General features: G+C 51.7%; 1 protein-coding gene across 14 annotated transcripts in view; it reads left to right on the forward strand.

The window, feature by feature from the left end:
• Positions 1–8830: 8830 nt before the first annotated feature.
• Positions 8831–14064, forward strand: part of ADGRB1 (adhesion G protein-coupled receptor B1) — a 298311-nt gene continuing 293077 nt past the window's right edge. For 6 of the 14 annotated variants that reach the window (XM_058020398.1, XM_058020381.1, XM_058020406.1 and 3 more), the window contains exon 1: positions 8832–9714. The gene's annotated coding sequence lies outside the window, so the exon portion shown is untranslated. Of the gene's footprint in view, positions 9715–14064 lie in introns of all 14 variants that reach the window. The other 8 variants (XM_058020414.1, XM_058020390.1, XM_058020455.1 and 5 more) reach the window with 5 other exon arrangements.

The raw sequence follows: 14064 nt of genomic DNA on the forward strand, positions 1-14064 counted from the left end.
TTCAGTGGCCTCCTCTGGAATTGTCCCAAGGAGTTGATCTCCTTCCTGTGCTGGGAACCCCAGGGCTGGATGCAGCACTCCAGGTGGGATCTCACCAGAGCAGAGTAGCAGTGGAGAATCCCCTCCCTCCCCTCCTGGTTTTTCTGCTTTAGATGCAGCCCTGCATCCAGGTCATGGCTTTTTGAAACCATCCCTGCACCTGCAGGACTTCTGAGCTTTGCTGGAAGCCTTTGCAGAGCCTTTCTGAACACTGAAGGATGAGGTGTGTGCTGGGACCACCTGGCTCCAGAGCCAGGCTCATCCCAGCTGCTCTGGGGATTTATGGCAGGAGGCAGAGATAAGTTCTCTGATAAATGACGCCTCCATTATCATAAACAGACGTGTCCCAGCATAGATTATAATTACATCTGAGGGAAAATAGAACAAACACAAAGGTTACAAGGCTGAGATTGGGTGAATGGCTTATTTATTCTTAATTGTTTTTACTTCCCTTATTAGGTATTAATCCCAACTTCCACTGAGGGACTTCCAATTTCAATAGGCTATAAATTATGGGATCAAACTTGTTTTACATAAGCTTATGTCAAATGATTTACACAGCTACAGGATCAGCCTTTGATTTCAGGATGCTCAGGTCAAATACAGATATTGGAAAACCACAGATTTCCATTCAAGAGAGCATCAAAGGAACAGACCCTTAAAGGTGCTGAGCACTCCCCAGCTCCATTGGTTTCTGGGGGAGCCTGGAAGCCCTTGGCCTCACAAGAATTAGATTTGGGAGGTGATTCAAAATGTCTAAATATTAAAAACAAGGTTGGAAACCATCAATGTGTGAACTTTTGGAGATCCTTTTTTTTTGTGTTTCTTTCTTCTGACATCTATGAAAAACTGACTTGGATACTTGGATGTAAAGAAACCAGCTGAGATTAAGTGCCTGGGTGTTGGGAACATGGGACAAGGAGGTGACTGTGATGGGTTGACACCGGCTGGATGTCAGGCATCCTCCTAAACGGCTCTGTCAGCTGGACAGGGGAAAGAAAAATTAATGAAAGGCTCCTGGGTTGAGAAAAGGACAGGGGGAGATCAGTCACCAGTTACCTTCAAGGGCCAAACAAGCTGGATTTGGGGAAATTAATTAATTTTAATGCAAAACAAATCAGGAAGTGCAACAAGTTGCATATTACTTCAATACAATACTTCAGATTAGAAATGTCAGTTCATTGAAATTAGACTTCAGTGTGTGGAAAAGAATTGTTTTACTATAACGAGGAGAAAAGGAGGGGGAAAAATCCCAAACATTGTTACTTTTAAATTACGTTGGATTTTTGAAACTAACCTAGTGATATTAAAGCAATAAAAAAGTGGAAATGTAAGTTGAAGTCAAAGTAACATATTTTATCTGGCCTGAATTAAATTCATATTCACACGCTCAACTGCTGGTTTGTGAAAGTGAGCCCAGAATTTTGAGCTTATTTCAGGCTTTTGTGACAGTCACTTGAGAGGTCTTCAACTTTTTTCGAGTATGGAAAATTGTTTTCTTGTTCAACTCCTCAGGTATCATCCCTGTGAAAGGGGATAGAGAATCCTGTAGAGCACAGAGGGATTTTGCATTTCAAGCTCTGTCTGCTGGTGCTCCGGCAAGGAGGCTTTTCTTGCTTTCCCTATTGATTTAGGAGTTCTCATTCTGAGCGCATTGTAACTACAAGGAAATGAAATTCTCTCACTTTCTGCTAAAATAAGAAGATTTACTCGTGGAAATAACTCTGTAAATACCACGTACTGCCATCTATGGCTCTGCTTGGGAAGCACATTGAGAGCTCTGCAGAGGAATCGGCTTTTGCACCGTCAAAGAAACCTTTTGTGCTAACCAGGGGTTTTAAACGAGCGGCTCGCAGCTCCCAGCAGCTGGTGTGGGAAAAGAGAGTTCCCAGGGGAAGGGGAATCTCAATCCATCCCTCTCCTGCCAGTGTGGTGCCAGGGTCAGCAGCAGATGCCGAGAGCTTGGAGAGGGATTTGCAGGTCAGCAGGAAAGCACCTGGAGAGCAGCACAAAGGAATTCCAGGCACTCCACACAGGCAAATGGCTTGGTCACTGATCCAGCTTAAATTCCTCTATTCTGACACCTGAGCATGTGGAATGAAACAGGGGACTGGGGATGTGTGTTCTGCAGGGCTGTGATCTTGTTGGCACAGTAGAGATGTGGTGGGATGGCTCCTTTGGCTGGGCTGGGATGACTCCTGGGGCTGGAGGGGTGGAATGGAAGGATACAGGAAGAACAGGAATAGGAATTCTCTTTAGGAAGGACAAGCACAGGGAGATGAGGAGGGGCTGTGTCCCTCTGTGTTGAGGAGCAGATGGAATACATGGAGCTTTGCCTGAGGGTGGATGAGGAGCTAAGGGAGAATTTATGGGTCAGCATTAAGGGAGGGCAGAGACAGGTGACATTGGAGTGGGGTCTGCTACAGGCTGCCCATCCAGGAGGATCAGGGGAGCTTGGAGCAACCTGGGATAATGGGAGGTATCCCTGCCCATGGCAGGAGGTGGAACTGTATCATCTTCAAGGTCCCTTCCATCACAAACCATCCTGTGACTCTGTAAACATGCTGTAATTATTATTAACATTGCTATTTTTAGAAGGTGTTCAGCACTTTCCCTCCTGAAGAAAGTTTCTGAACAAGGGTAAGGAAGAGCTGAGCACTTGTTAGAGAAATTCTCTTTGTTGTGACCATTTGGGGTGCTCCTGGTTTGTCTTCATTGGCAATAACATGAAGGTGCACTTTGCATTTGCTCTCACTCTTGGTTCTCAGCCTCTGGTCCCAGGATCTTCACCAGCAGAAGAACTTCATTAATATCTCCTCCTCAGTCCTTCCCTTCCTGGGCAGGGAGAGGGGAAAGAGGAAAGTTCAGGATCAGTTCAAAGCTCTGGAAAAAGAGAGGAGCTGTGAACATCTGAGCTTGGGGCTCCATCATTCCTTCCTGCTGCCAGGGCCAGCATCACAAATGCTGTCAGAGGGGGGTTCCATCCTCTTCCCTGGTCATCCAAGAGCTTTGGGACTCTGGGAACAGCTTGGCTTCCTCAACAAAGCAAGAGTCACTTATCCAAGCTCCCTCCACCATCACTGGCTGTGGCCATACCTGTGCTGGCACTTGTTCCCCTCACTAATGCCATTTTTGGGGCTCCATGGAATTGTCCCCTGGCCCTGGCATGCAAAGAAGACTGGTCAGGGAAGAGGGATGAAGTTAGGATTTCCCATGCTTGGGAAAGCTGGAACATCTGCTTTGCCTCACTTTACAAGTCTATAAAATGAGCTTGATGCTAAATTCCCATTTAGGAGAATTCTCTCAGAGCCTTGTCCAAAAATGGAGGAGTTTGAGCAAAGGCATTCCTTGAACACAGACAATTGCTACACTTTAATAAATTCAGCCCATAGGAAGAGGAGCAGGAGTTTTCTCCTTGCCCTTAGGAGAGGCTAGGACTGCTGGGTTTGACCCGTGACACCTGAGCATTAACACCCCTGAGCAGCCACTGCCAGCAGAAACCACATCTGGCAACAGCAATGAAAAGTCATTAAAATATATAAAAATTAACAACAACAAAAGCGAGGTGGAAAACACAGCAGTCCTCTGAGAGGCAGGCATGGGAAAATCCCATTCAAGAGCTGAGTTATCCCATGTCTCCCTTCAGCAGAGGGATGTGGCTGCCTCAAAATTTGAATTGTTCAAGGAGATTTTTAACCAGACAAAATGGAAAGTGTTATAGATGCAAACACAGTGGTATCTGTTGCTGGAGGGGAAGTAAACTGATTACTTACAAGCTGTCCTGCTTTGCAGTTATCCTTCTCAAACAGATCCCCTGGGAATCCCTGGTATTCCCTATTTTTTTTCCCCTTGCCATCCTCATCCACACCTATGATATCTGGGGGTACCACTGGCAGGAGGAGACTCTTCCAAAACAACCTAATTCAGTTTCTCTACATTGCAATTATGCTTCCAGCAGATTTTTGGGGCAAATCTATTATTCCAACATCACAACCAGCCTACCTTTGCAATGTGGGAGGTGGGAGGACAGAGTTAACAAACCCAAACCAGCTCTGAGCAGCTCCCAGCCCAAACAGCCTTTTTCCGCCCGTGCTCTGTGCTTCAAAAGAAGGTGGAAAAATTGGGCAGATAGAAAATGTTTTTCTCTGGCTCTTTCATGTCTCTCTCACGTACTTTGTAGTTTGAGACCAGCTTAGGCTCCTGAAGTGTGCAGCTTAATTCTTCTCCCAAAATCTCTTTGCATATTTCCAGAGGTGCTACATTTAACCATTTAACCATGGATATTCCCATCCTTTTTTTGGGGGGTTGTTTTTTTCCTTCTGCCAACAAGAGGGGTTTTCTGTGCAACCAACATGTTTTAAATTCAAAATGCGGGTAAAGGTTTTGTTTATCTCTCTTGAGTTTGCTGTTTTCCTTTGACAGGGGGAAGAGGAGAATTACAGCTAGATCCAGCTCAGCCTTTCCACCTTCAAAATCGAGACAGAAAAGAGAGAGAAAAGAGAGAGAGGAGAGGAGAGGAGAGGAGAGGAGAGGAGAGGAGAGGAGAGGAGAGGAGAGGAGAGGAGAGGAGAGGAGAGGAGAGGAGAGGAGAGGAGAGGAGAGGAGAGGAGAGGAGAGGAGAGGAGAGGAGAGGAGAGGAGAGGAGAGGAGAGGAGAGGAGAGGAGAGGAGAGGAGAGGAGAGGAGAGGAGAGGAGAGGAGAGGAGAGGAGAGGAGAGGAGAGGAGAGGAGAGGAGAGGAGAGGAGAGGAGAGGAGAGGAGAGGAGAGGAGAGGAGAGGAGAGGAGAGGAGAGGAGAGGAGAGGAGAGGAGAGGAGAGGAGAGGAGAGGAGAGGAGAGGAGAGGAGAGGAGAGGAGAGGAGAGGAGAGGAGAGGAGAAGAGAAGAGAAGAGAAGAGAAGAGAAGAGAAGAGAAGAGAAGAGAAGAGAAGAGAAGAGAAGAGAAGAGAAGAGAAGAGAAGAGAAGAGAAGAGAAGAGAAGAGAAGAGAAGAGAAGAGAAGAGAAGAGAAGAGAAGAGAAGAGAAGAGAAGAGAAGAGAAGAGAAGAGAAGAGAAGAGAAGAGAAACTTCACTCCTGTTTGTGTTTTTGGACAGCAGAGTTTGTGTTTGTCACAAAACTCACCCAGCACCTCACCAAGGGGAATTAGGGGTGGGTTTGCCTTTTCAGAACCACCATGATGTTGCTCTTGGGACTTTTGACCTCTGGTTTTGCTGTTCTTGTCTGCTTCTTTTCCTCTGGGAATGACACTGGAAGGTGCTGATGGTGCCCATATCTGCCCTGAGGAACTTCAGGAGTCCTCACACCACATTGTGATGGGATAGAGGTTGCCAGTTTGAACTGAGGTCTTTTGGTTATTTCTGCACATTTTCAAGCAAAACAGGGCAGATATCTCTGTTTCAGGGCTTTCTGTGTCATAAAGAAATTGTGCTGACCTAGGACTGGTCCCTGCAAGGGGAGCAGAAGGGAGAACCACAAACACAAGGTGCCTTTAAATCTGTTATGCTACCAGGATAGATCATTCTCCCCACAGATCCCATGCTGGGGTTATGTTGGCAGGATGGAAGGAAGGGTCTGTGTCCCCCTAGACTGAGATTTCTGGGGAGATCTGATGTTTCGAGAGTATCTCCTGCTCTTCCAATGGCCTTCTTTGCCCTCAGAGTTATCCTGCTGCAGGGAATTTCACAGATCCATTTTATGCTAAATTTATTTTGCCTTCATCACTTCACAGATGAAGAGAGCAGGTGAATTATTGCACTTGGGTACCTCAGACATCTGCAGACCCCAAATCCTCACATCCTGTTTGCTGTCCCAGCTCACCCTGAGTTCTCCCTGGAGGGCACACAGAGAGCAATGGGCACATCAGCGATATTGAGGGGTAGGCCATGTTTAACCTCTTGTTGAATGAGGGCGTAGGAATTCACAAATCTCTCTACTTAGAACTGGAAAAACATGGTCTGCAGTGACATTTGTCAGTATCTTTGAACAGTGCTCTCTGTCCCAGGGTAGGATTCCTGGTCCTGGGCCAGGAGCTGGACTTTGATGATCCTGATGGGTCCTTTCCAGCTCAGGATATTCTGCAATTCTCAGATTCATGGAGCCCAACTCCCCATTCCCACAAAGATGAGTTTTCCATCAGGCCCCACTGTAACAGAAAACGGGTTTGGTTTGGTCAGCAGCACGTTTTGGTGCTGTGTCCTTCTGCTTGGGTTTCTTTGCCCTGCAACACAGAAGAGGCCAAGTGTACCTCGCTCTTCCTGACCTCCCCAAACACAGGACAGGCAAGGTGAGTGCTCCCCTCTTCCCCCAGCACTGCAAAAGAAAGGCAGAGCTGCTCCACGGGGCTCAGAGGGGCAGGGACAGAGTTAGGGGCAGGATTAGGATCAGAGTTAGTATTAAAGTTGGGGTTAGAATAAGGATTAGGGGTAGATTTACAGTTAGGGTTAAGGTTAGGATTAGAGTTAGGACTAGGGTTAAATTTAGGATAAGGTTTAGGGTTAGGATTAGGGTTGGGGTTCAGATTAGAGTTAGGATTAGGGTTTGGCTTGGGATAAGGGTTAGGATGAGGTTTGAGGTTAAGATTAGGGCTGTGGTTAGGGTTGGGGTTAGGATAAGGATTAGGGTTAGGTTTACAGTTCGGGTTAAAGTTAGGATTAGAGTTAGGACTAGGATTAAGGTTAGGGTAAAGTTTAGGGTTAGGATTAGGGTTGGGTTCAGATTAGAGTTAGGATTAGGGTTGGGGTTAGGGCTAGGATTAGTGTTGGGGTTAGGATTAGGATTAGGATTAGGGTTGTGGTTAGAAGAAGGGTTAGAGTTAGGATTAGTGTTGGGGTTAGGATTAGAGTTAGGATAAGGTTTGAGGTTAGGATTAGTTTTGGGGTTAGAGTGTGGGTTAGGATAAGGATTAGGGTTAGGTTTACAGTTAAATTTAAGGTTAGGATTAGAGTTAGGATTAGGGTTAAATTTAGGAAAAATTTTAGGGTTAGGATTAGGGTTGGGGCTAGGGTTAGGATTAGCATTAGTGTTACGTTTAGGTTTAGGCTGAGGTTTAGGGCTGGACTTCTTTTGCCAAACCCTCCCTGTCTCCCTCCAAAGCTTTCCCCTCTCCTGCTGACACCTGAGGTGGTTGGAGATTGAGGACGTGTAGAAACAGAGCAGAAATCTCTGTTTGACTCTGAGGAACAGGGAAGCCTTCCTGAAGGAAAACAAACTCCCAAAATGCTGCCGAGGGGAAGGGAGAGATTTCCATTCGGAGCATGCACGGCGCTAATCCAGCATAGCCGCCTGTCGGCTGAAACGCTGCATTTCAGGCCCCAGCTGCCCCTTTGCTCCCGTCCCCGCTTAACTGGAGATGTCACAGATGCCTTTGGCCAGCGATGCTGCAGTGCTGGCTGGGGATGAGAGGCTGCTCTGCTGCGTTCCTCCACTGCCAGGCTTTGCAGCTCAGCTCGGCTAAACGGAGAATTTTCTTTCTTTTCTCCTTCTCCCAGGAGTTTTTTAAGGATGCAAAAGGTTTGAAGGTGTGGAAAAGGAGCTGAAGCGCTGTGTGAAGGGAAGGGGAAGAAGGCCAGGAGGAGGGGGTGGAGATGCCCTGGAGAGTCCCTGGGGGGAGAGATGGGGTGCTCCTCTCCCTCCCTGAGGCAGAGGGACAGAGGGTGGTGACAGATGGGATCTTTACCTCTGCCCCTTGGACAGCTCTGTGCCCCTTCCCTGGTGGGGGAGCAGCAGCCCCGGGCAGGGAGGGAGGTGATTTTGTCAGGGAAAGAGGGTTGGTTTCCCCCTTTTGGAGTAGGAAGGGTTAACAACAAGGGGCAGGTCCCGAAGTCTGACAGGATGCTGAAGTCCCCCGGCTCTCCACACACCTCCAACCTCATTCCTCTCCCTTCCATCCCCTTCCCACCCCCTTTCTCTGCTCGGCAAGCTCCTCATTGCCGGAGGAGCTTCCTCAGGCTGCAAACCTGGAGGCAGCACCTTTACCCCCAACCTGCCGGGATGTAGCCCGTACCTTTCACCTCGGCCCATTTCCTCCTCCTCCCGTCTGCTCAAACTTTCCCTTCCCCCCTCCCCAGCCTCCTGCTACCCTGGATGCGAGACCCCCCAACTGCCGCCCGAATTTCGGGTTAATGGAGCACGGAGTTGAGGGGGATGCTAGGAAAGAGGTACAATTTAAACAATTAGGAAAGGGTTAATGGCTGTCGCCGTCTTCTGCCTGGGCAAACCCTGGTGCAAAGGCACGGCCGAGCCTGGGGGGTGCTGGGGGAGGTCCCCCCATCCCCGCCCTCCCTCCCCGCGGCTGAGGGGCTGAGATCCACCGCTCCACTGGTCCCCGCCGCCCTGACCAGTGTCCCGTTCCCCTTCCCGGGCTGCCAGCTCCGGGGAGAGCGATGAGAGAGCCCCAGCACCCCCCTCTCCCTGCCGGTACCCAGGCAGCGGCACCAGCGTCTCTGCGCATCCCTCTGCGGGCGAGCGGCACCGCTCCGCGCTGAGCCTCCGCAGGTTTTTGGGGGAGCGGGGGGGGGGGGGGGAGAGAGGAGGGGAGGGAAGCAGAAGCCTCGCCATCCTCACCACCACCACCATCCCGGCTCCCTCTTCACCTCCTGGCTCTCCCCGCTTAGGGCTAAGCTGTCCCGAGGAGGCTGCGCTGCTGCTGAGCCGGCAGAGCGCTCCGGCTTGTGGCTGGCTCCTCTGTTCCATCCATCCATCTATCCATCCATCCATCCATCCATCCATCCATCCATCCATCCATCCATCCATCCAGCCATCCAGCCATCCAGCCATCCTCTCCTGCTGGAGGCTAGCGGAGCATGCCCGATGCGATACCGTGTCAGTTCGGGTCCTCGCCTATAGCTGCCTGTTTTACAAAGCTCCGATCCGTGCGTGTGCGTGTGTATGTGTGTGTGTGCATTTCATCCCTCCCTCCTATCCCTCCCTCCCTCTCTCTCTCTCTCTCTCTCTCACTCTAATGTGTGATCTGGAAAGCTTATAAAAGCCTGATGTAATCCTTAATGCAGCCCCTGGCTACAAAGACTGGATCTAGTTTCAGAGAGAGAGAGAGATTCAGAAGCAGAATTTTGAAAAAATAAATAAATAAATTTAAGAGGAAAAAAAAAAAGTGTGGGGGGAGAAGAGAGAGAAAGAAGGAAAAGCAGACGAGTGGATTTTAAACAAACATATCTTCCTGAAGAAGACCATTCTTGCTCCTCGCTGCTGGGAAAGCTACTCTGAACCCTGCTGTATATTTTTTTTTCCAAAGGAGAAGACTTGATTGTCTGCTTGGATCTAATGATTTACTGGCTTTTAACTGCGTTTTTCCCCTCTCCTAAGGATTCCTCAAAAAACGGCTTAATTATTTTCAGCTTTTCTCTTCTACCTGCCTGTCTGCAGAGACACCAAAGGTTCTCCCTTCCTCTCCCTCCCCACCCCCATTTCTTTTAGGATTTTTCCCCCTTTTCCATTTAATATATACACACACACATATATATATATATATAAATGTGTATGTATATATATATGTAGAGGCAAGAGTGGAGGAAGCAGAGGGGGAGAGAGAGCTCTGCCATCCTTTTGGACTTCACGCGCTGCCCAATGTTGGGCTGGTTACCCCTGGATATGTTGCTGGTTTCCATTTGGAATTTGACGAAGGGAAGGAGGAGGATATAAAACCTGGGGAGCTCGGCAAGGTAAGGGGCTCCCGGCCACAATTCCTTCTTCCACGGAGGGGAGGGAAAAGGGGGAACGCGACTTCTCCGGCTTTGCCTGGAGCGCAGGGGGGTCTGACTCCATCCCCGGGGGAGACGGCGATGGGGGCAGCGCTGGGCACCCACTCCTCTCCTTTGGCCCCTGGAAACAGCACCCGGAGGATGCTCCCGTCCCCTTCCACTCAGCAATTTGGACTGATAAGAGCGTAATCATTCCCTGACACGGGAAGTTTTAACTTTTGTGCATGCGGGTCCTGTGGGCAAACATCAAGCACCGGCGGAAAATATTGAATGTCTGCAGGATGCGGAGGGGGGAATGCAGACGTGTCCCGGGGAAGGGAGATGGGGACTGGGTTTTCTGGGGGGATAGAAGGCAGCCAGGCGAGGGAAGAGGAGCGGGGGATCGCCACAGGAGAGCTGCAGAGCCAGCCGGGGCTGAACTGCAAAGTGCAGCGGAGCCGCGGTGCCTCCGCGGGCAGCCCCGGGGTCCGGGACTCCTCAGCCCGCAATATTGGCAAACAAAGTGCCGGAAGGACAGACAGCTGCCTGCCCCGGGCATGAATTTACCCTCATGGCAGCTTCCTGCCTTCCCCCTTTTCCTCGGGGTGTGGGGGGGTCCCTTCTTGCATCGCTGCTTGTGTGGCACCTACCCAGGGCTGGAGGAGGCGATGAGCTCCTCATGTGCCCCCCCAAATTGCCATTTCTCAGCACTTGGCTTCACAGCGGGGGTGAAAATTAACCTTTAGCCTCCGTAGAGCTCCTAGTGTGGCACAGACACACAGACACACAGCCACACACACGCTGCCCCCGGGGATGCTGGCGCCCAGGCACGGCTTTGCCTTTCTTTGGGGAGCGCCGGGGGAGAGAGCGGGTGGAGAGAGAGAAGGAGTCTCCATCAGGGATGCGTAATTACAAAGCATCTTGTTCTGAATCACCCTGTGTGGGAATGAACCGCAAAATTTGTCTCTCCCTCTTCCCCCACCGCCCCCTTGCCTTTCACGGCCTGACATTCGCTGATGGAGGGCGGCTGTTGATGCATCCTCAGACTTTCACCGAGAGGTGTTTCAGCCATGGCTCTGCCAAGGGGAAGAGAGGGATCCAGGGGGATCAGGTGGAGGTTTCAAAGGGACTTCTCAGTCCTGGCTGAGAGCAGGCACCGAATGGAAGGCACGGGGGTTGCGGATGAACTCTGCCAGGTACCTTCGGCTGTGACTCACACTCGTGTCCCTGATCCTGACCTGGCCAAGCAAACAGCCCCTGTGAATCAGCGGCACGGAGAGCAGCGGGGAGGGAGGGGAGCATCAAGGCAAGGTCAAAGGGATGGAGGGCACAAAGACACCCCCTGCCATCCCTGACCGCCCCATCCCTTCAGAGCCAGGGCTTTCCGATCAACGCAGCTCCAACACTGGGTCTGCCGAGTTGCCAGGGCCAGCTGACAGCTGATGGCTGAGGGAGGAGGAAGAGGAGGAGGAGGGGAGGAAGGGGGCTGAGGAAGAGCGGAGCTACTTTGACAGATGCCCAAAGCTGCGTGCGCGGCAGAGCGAAAATCGCAGCGCCTCGAAAGCCTCGCTGGGAGGGAGCCAGGGATGCTCGGGGTGCAGGGGGCACCTCCCCAGCCCCGTGACCTGTTGATCGCTTCAGGTTCCCTCTCACCTGGCCAGGCAGAGCCTGAGGAAAGCCAGGAGGGCTGAGCCCCCCGGAGTTGCCTGGTGACCTCCGTGGTGTAGCAGGGAGGGCTCTGTATTAATGATGATGACTCTGCTTTGGCTGGTGCTGAAATATCTGTATTATCTATTATCAGCTGGGAGACCAGGCTGGAGGCTTCGCAGGGCTGGGATCTCATCCAAAGTCCGGGCTTGCTAAAGGAAACAAACAACTCCCCGTGCATATTAAGTAGGTCCCTAATTAATTAATGACTCATTAACCTGGGTCCCACAGTCCTTCCTGTGCCCAAGACCTCGCTGAGGAAGAGGAAGGAGGTGGTAGGGCAGAGCTGGGGAGGTTTTTACCCTTGGAGGGTGCTGAGGAATTGCACCAGCTCAGCCAAGCCGCACTGCCAGGGGACGGGGCAGAGCCAGGCAGGGGACACAGGAGAGGGCTGAGCACGCAGGACATCCTGTCTGAGGGGTCTCGGAGGGGCACAGGGGTTTGGAAAACCCAGGGGACCTCCATAAACTGCTCTGAGTGTTACAGAGGGGTCAGGGTGCAGCATCGCTCCTGCTGTCGAGGATGAAGTGGAAAACCAGAAAGGAGCTGGCACAAGGCACAGCAAGGGCAGGAGCAGGGCTCTTGGTGCTTTTCAAAGCACTTGGGATGGTGTTGCGGAGCCCTGGGTGCAGGGAGAAGGGCTTGGAATCCCCAGAATCGACCAGTGAAGGTGTTCAGGCTCAGGGAAGGGCTGGCTGCAAAGCTGAGGGGATTTCTATTGATGACTGTAGCCCCTTCTCCTTAGGTGAGGGAAAATGAGGCAGGGACCATGTGTCAGACCCCATACCCGGGATGGGAACTCTGTGTGTGTGTGTGGGGGAGTCGGGGGGACATCCTGAACCCCCATCACACCCCAAGGAGCAGCCAAAGGCAACCACCACGGCTGGGGGAGCATCCCACATCCCATCCTCTGCCACCCCAGCAAGACCTGCATCACCCTGTGCCCCGCAGGCACCCAGAGGTGCTCTGGGACACCTCCACAACCCTTCCCTACCTTACATCACCCCACAAACCCCCTTTACAACCACGTCAAACTTAGCAAAACCCCTTAACCCACACATCCCACTCCATCCCTCTCACAGCATCAGGACCATCCCCGCTGCAACCCCGCGGAGGGAGAGGTTGGGAAAAGGCTTCGGGCATCGGGCATCTCCACCTTGTGCCAGGGTTCCCCCTCAGCCTCCCCCATCCCCAGGGCGGCAGCGGGAGCGGGGGGAGCTGCCGGGGGCGGCCGGGGCTTGCGGAGAGCGGCGGGGAGGTGGCGCTCGCCGCCCGGCTATCGCCGCTCGCCACCCCCGGAGCGCTCGGATGCTCGGCACAGCCCGCGGAGCGATGCTCTCCGCTATTCCCCCCCGCTAAAAAAAATATAAATAAATTTAGAAAAACCAACCCACAGCATATCTGCGGCTCACAAGAAGCGCTGGCTCCCACCCCGCGCCCGAAACGCGAAACCCATGGGGTTGATTTCCCACTCTCCAGCGTTGCCTTCGCGTTGAGTTTTTGCTCCCCCCCTCCCATGTTTTTCGGGGTTTTTTTTGGTTTTTTTTTTTTTTTTTTTACCATGCTATCCCGCACGTTTTATCCCCCCTCCTCCCCTCTTCTCCCCAATTTCAGCATCCTTGTGAAAGCAGAGGCTCCCACCACCTCTCCACGGGAGTGGAAGTGATGCCGAGTGCAGCTCTCTTACTCCCATGCCCAGAATTGGGAAGGGGCTCGGAGGCAGCCCCCAGCTCCAAGGGGTTTCCACACCATCCCTCACTCCCTGCAAGTGGCAGAAAGGGATGCCCGAGCACTTTGGTCCTGGGAATCCACCCGTGGTGTCATCCAGCAGGGATGATGCCCCATGCTCCAGGGGGAGATGGCAGAGGGGCTTCCTGCAGTGTGGGTGGCTTTTCTTTCCCAGTTTTTTTTTTTTTTGATGAAAAGGAGAAGGGGAAGCTTTTTGCACACAGATCCAGCCTCACCCCCTCCCTTGCTTAAGTGCAGCAGGCAGGAAATCCTCTGTCATCGATACCTGTTGCAGGGTGTATCAGCTTGGCTCATTAATTAGCTCCAGGAAAACCTGTGCTGGTAAACAAATGGCTCTGAGCTTTTCTCCGGGCCTTGTGGAATGCTGGTCCCCACCTTTCCAGGAGAGGTGCAAAGAGAGAGGAGTGCTTTCCTCAAGATGGATGACAGGCTGGCTCTGGAACCAGCTCACCTCCTCCCCTCAGAGAAAATTCACATCCCCAGGCGAGACTCCAAAGGGAAGGGAGCTGGCACCTGGCCTGGAGGTTTGCAGGAGGGTCCTGCTCAGTGTCACAACATGCTGGAATGGCTAAAATGTGGCTGCAGACAAAGCCAAGGGGTCCCCATCACATCCCAGTGTTCACCATTCACAAGACGCTCCTGAGTTCTTCTCATGGCTCTTTCCCCAAATTCTCTGCTTGCCTGGGGTTTGCTGGGATTAAAAAGGGGCAGGAGGGTAATGCTTGTGTTTGAGGCAAACTTGACTTAGAGTTAAATGCTGATGGAGGTTGATGTCCATCCATAAATTTGGGTGGGGATTTGGGAGTCTGAAGCAGAGGAAGAAAAGGACTGATGCACAGTTCCCAAGGTGGGGACAGGGGTCTCCTTCTTGGCATC

This window comes from Melospiza georgiana, chromosome 1 (assembly GCF_028018845.1).
Source record: "Melospiza georgiana isolate bMelGeo1 chromosome 1, bMelGeo1.pri, whole genome shotgun sequence".
NCBI lineage: Eukaryota > Metazoa > Chordata > Aves > Passeriformes > Passerellidae > Melospiza > Melospiza georgiana.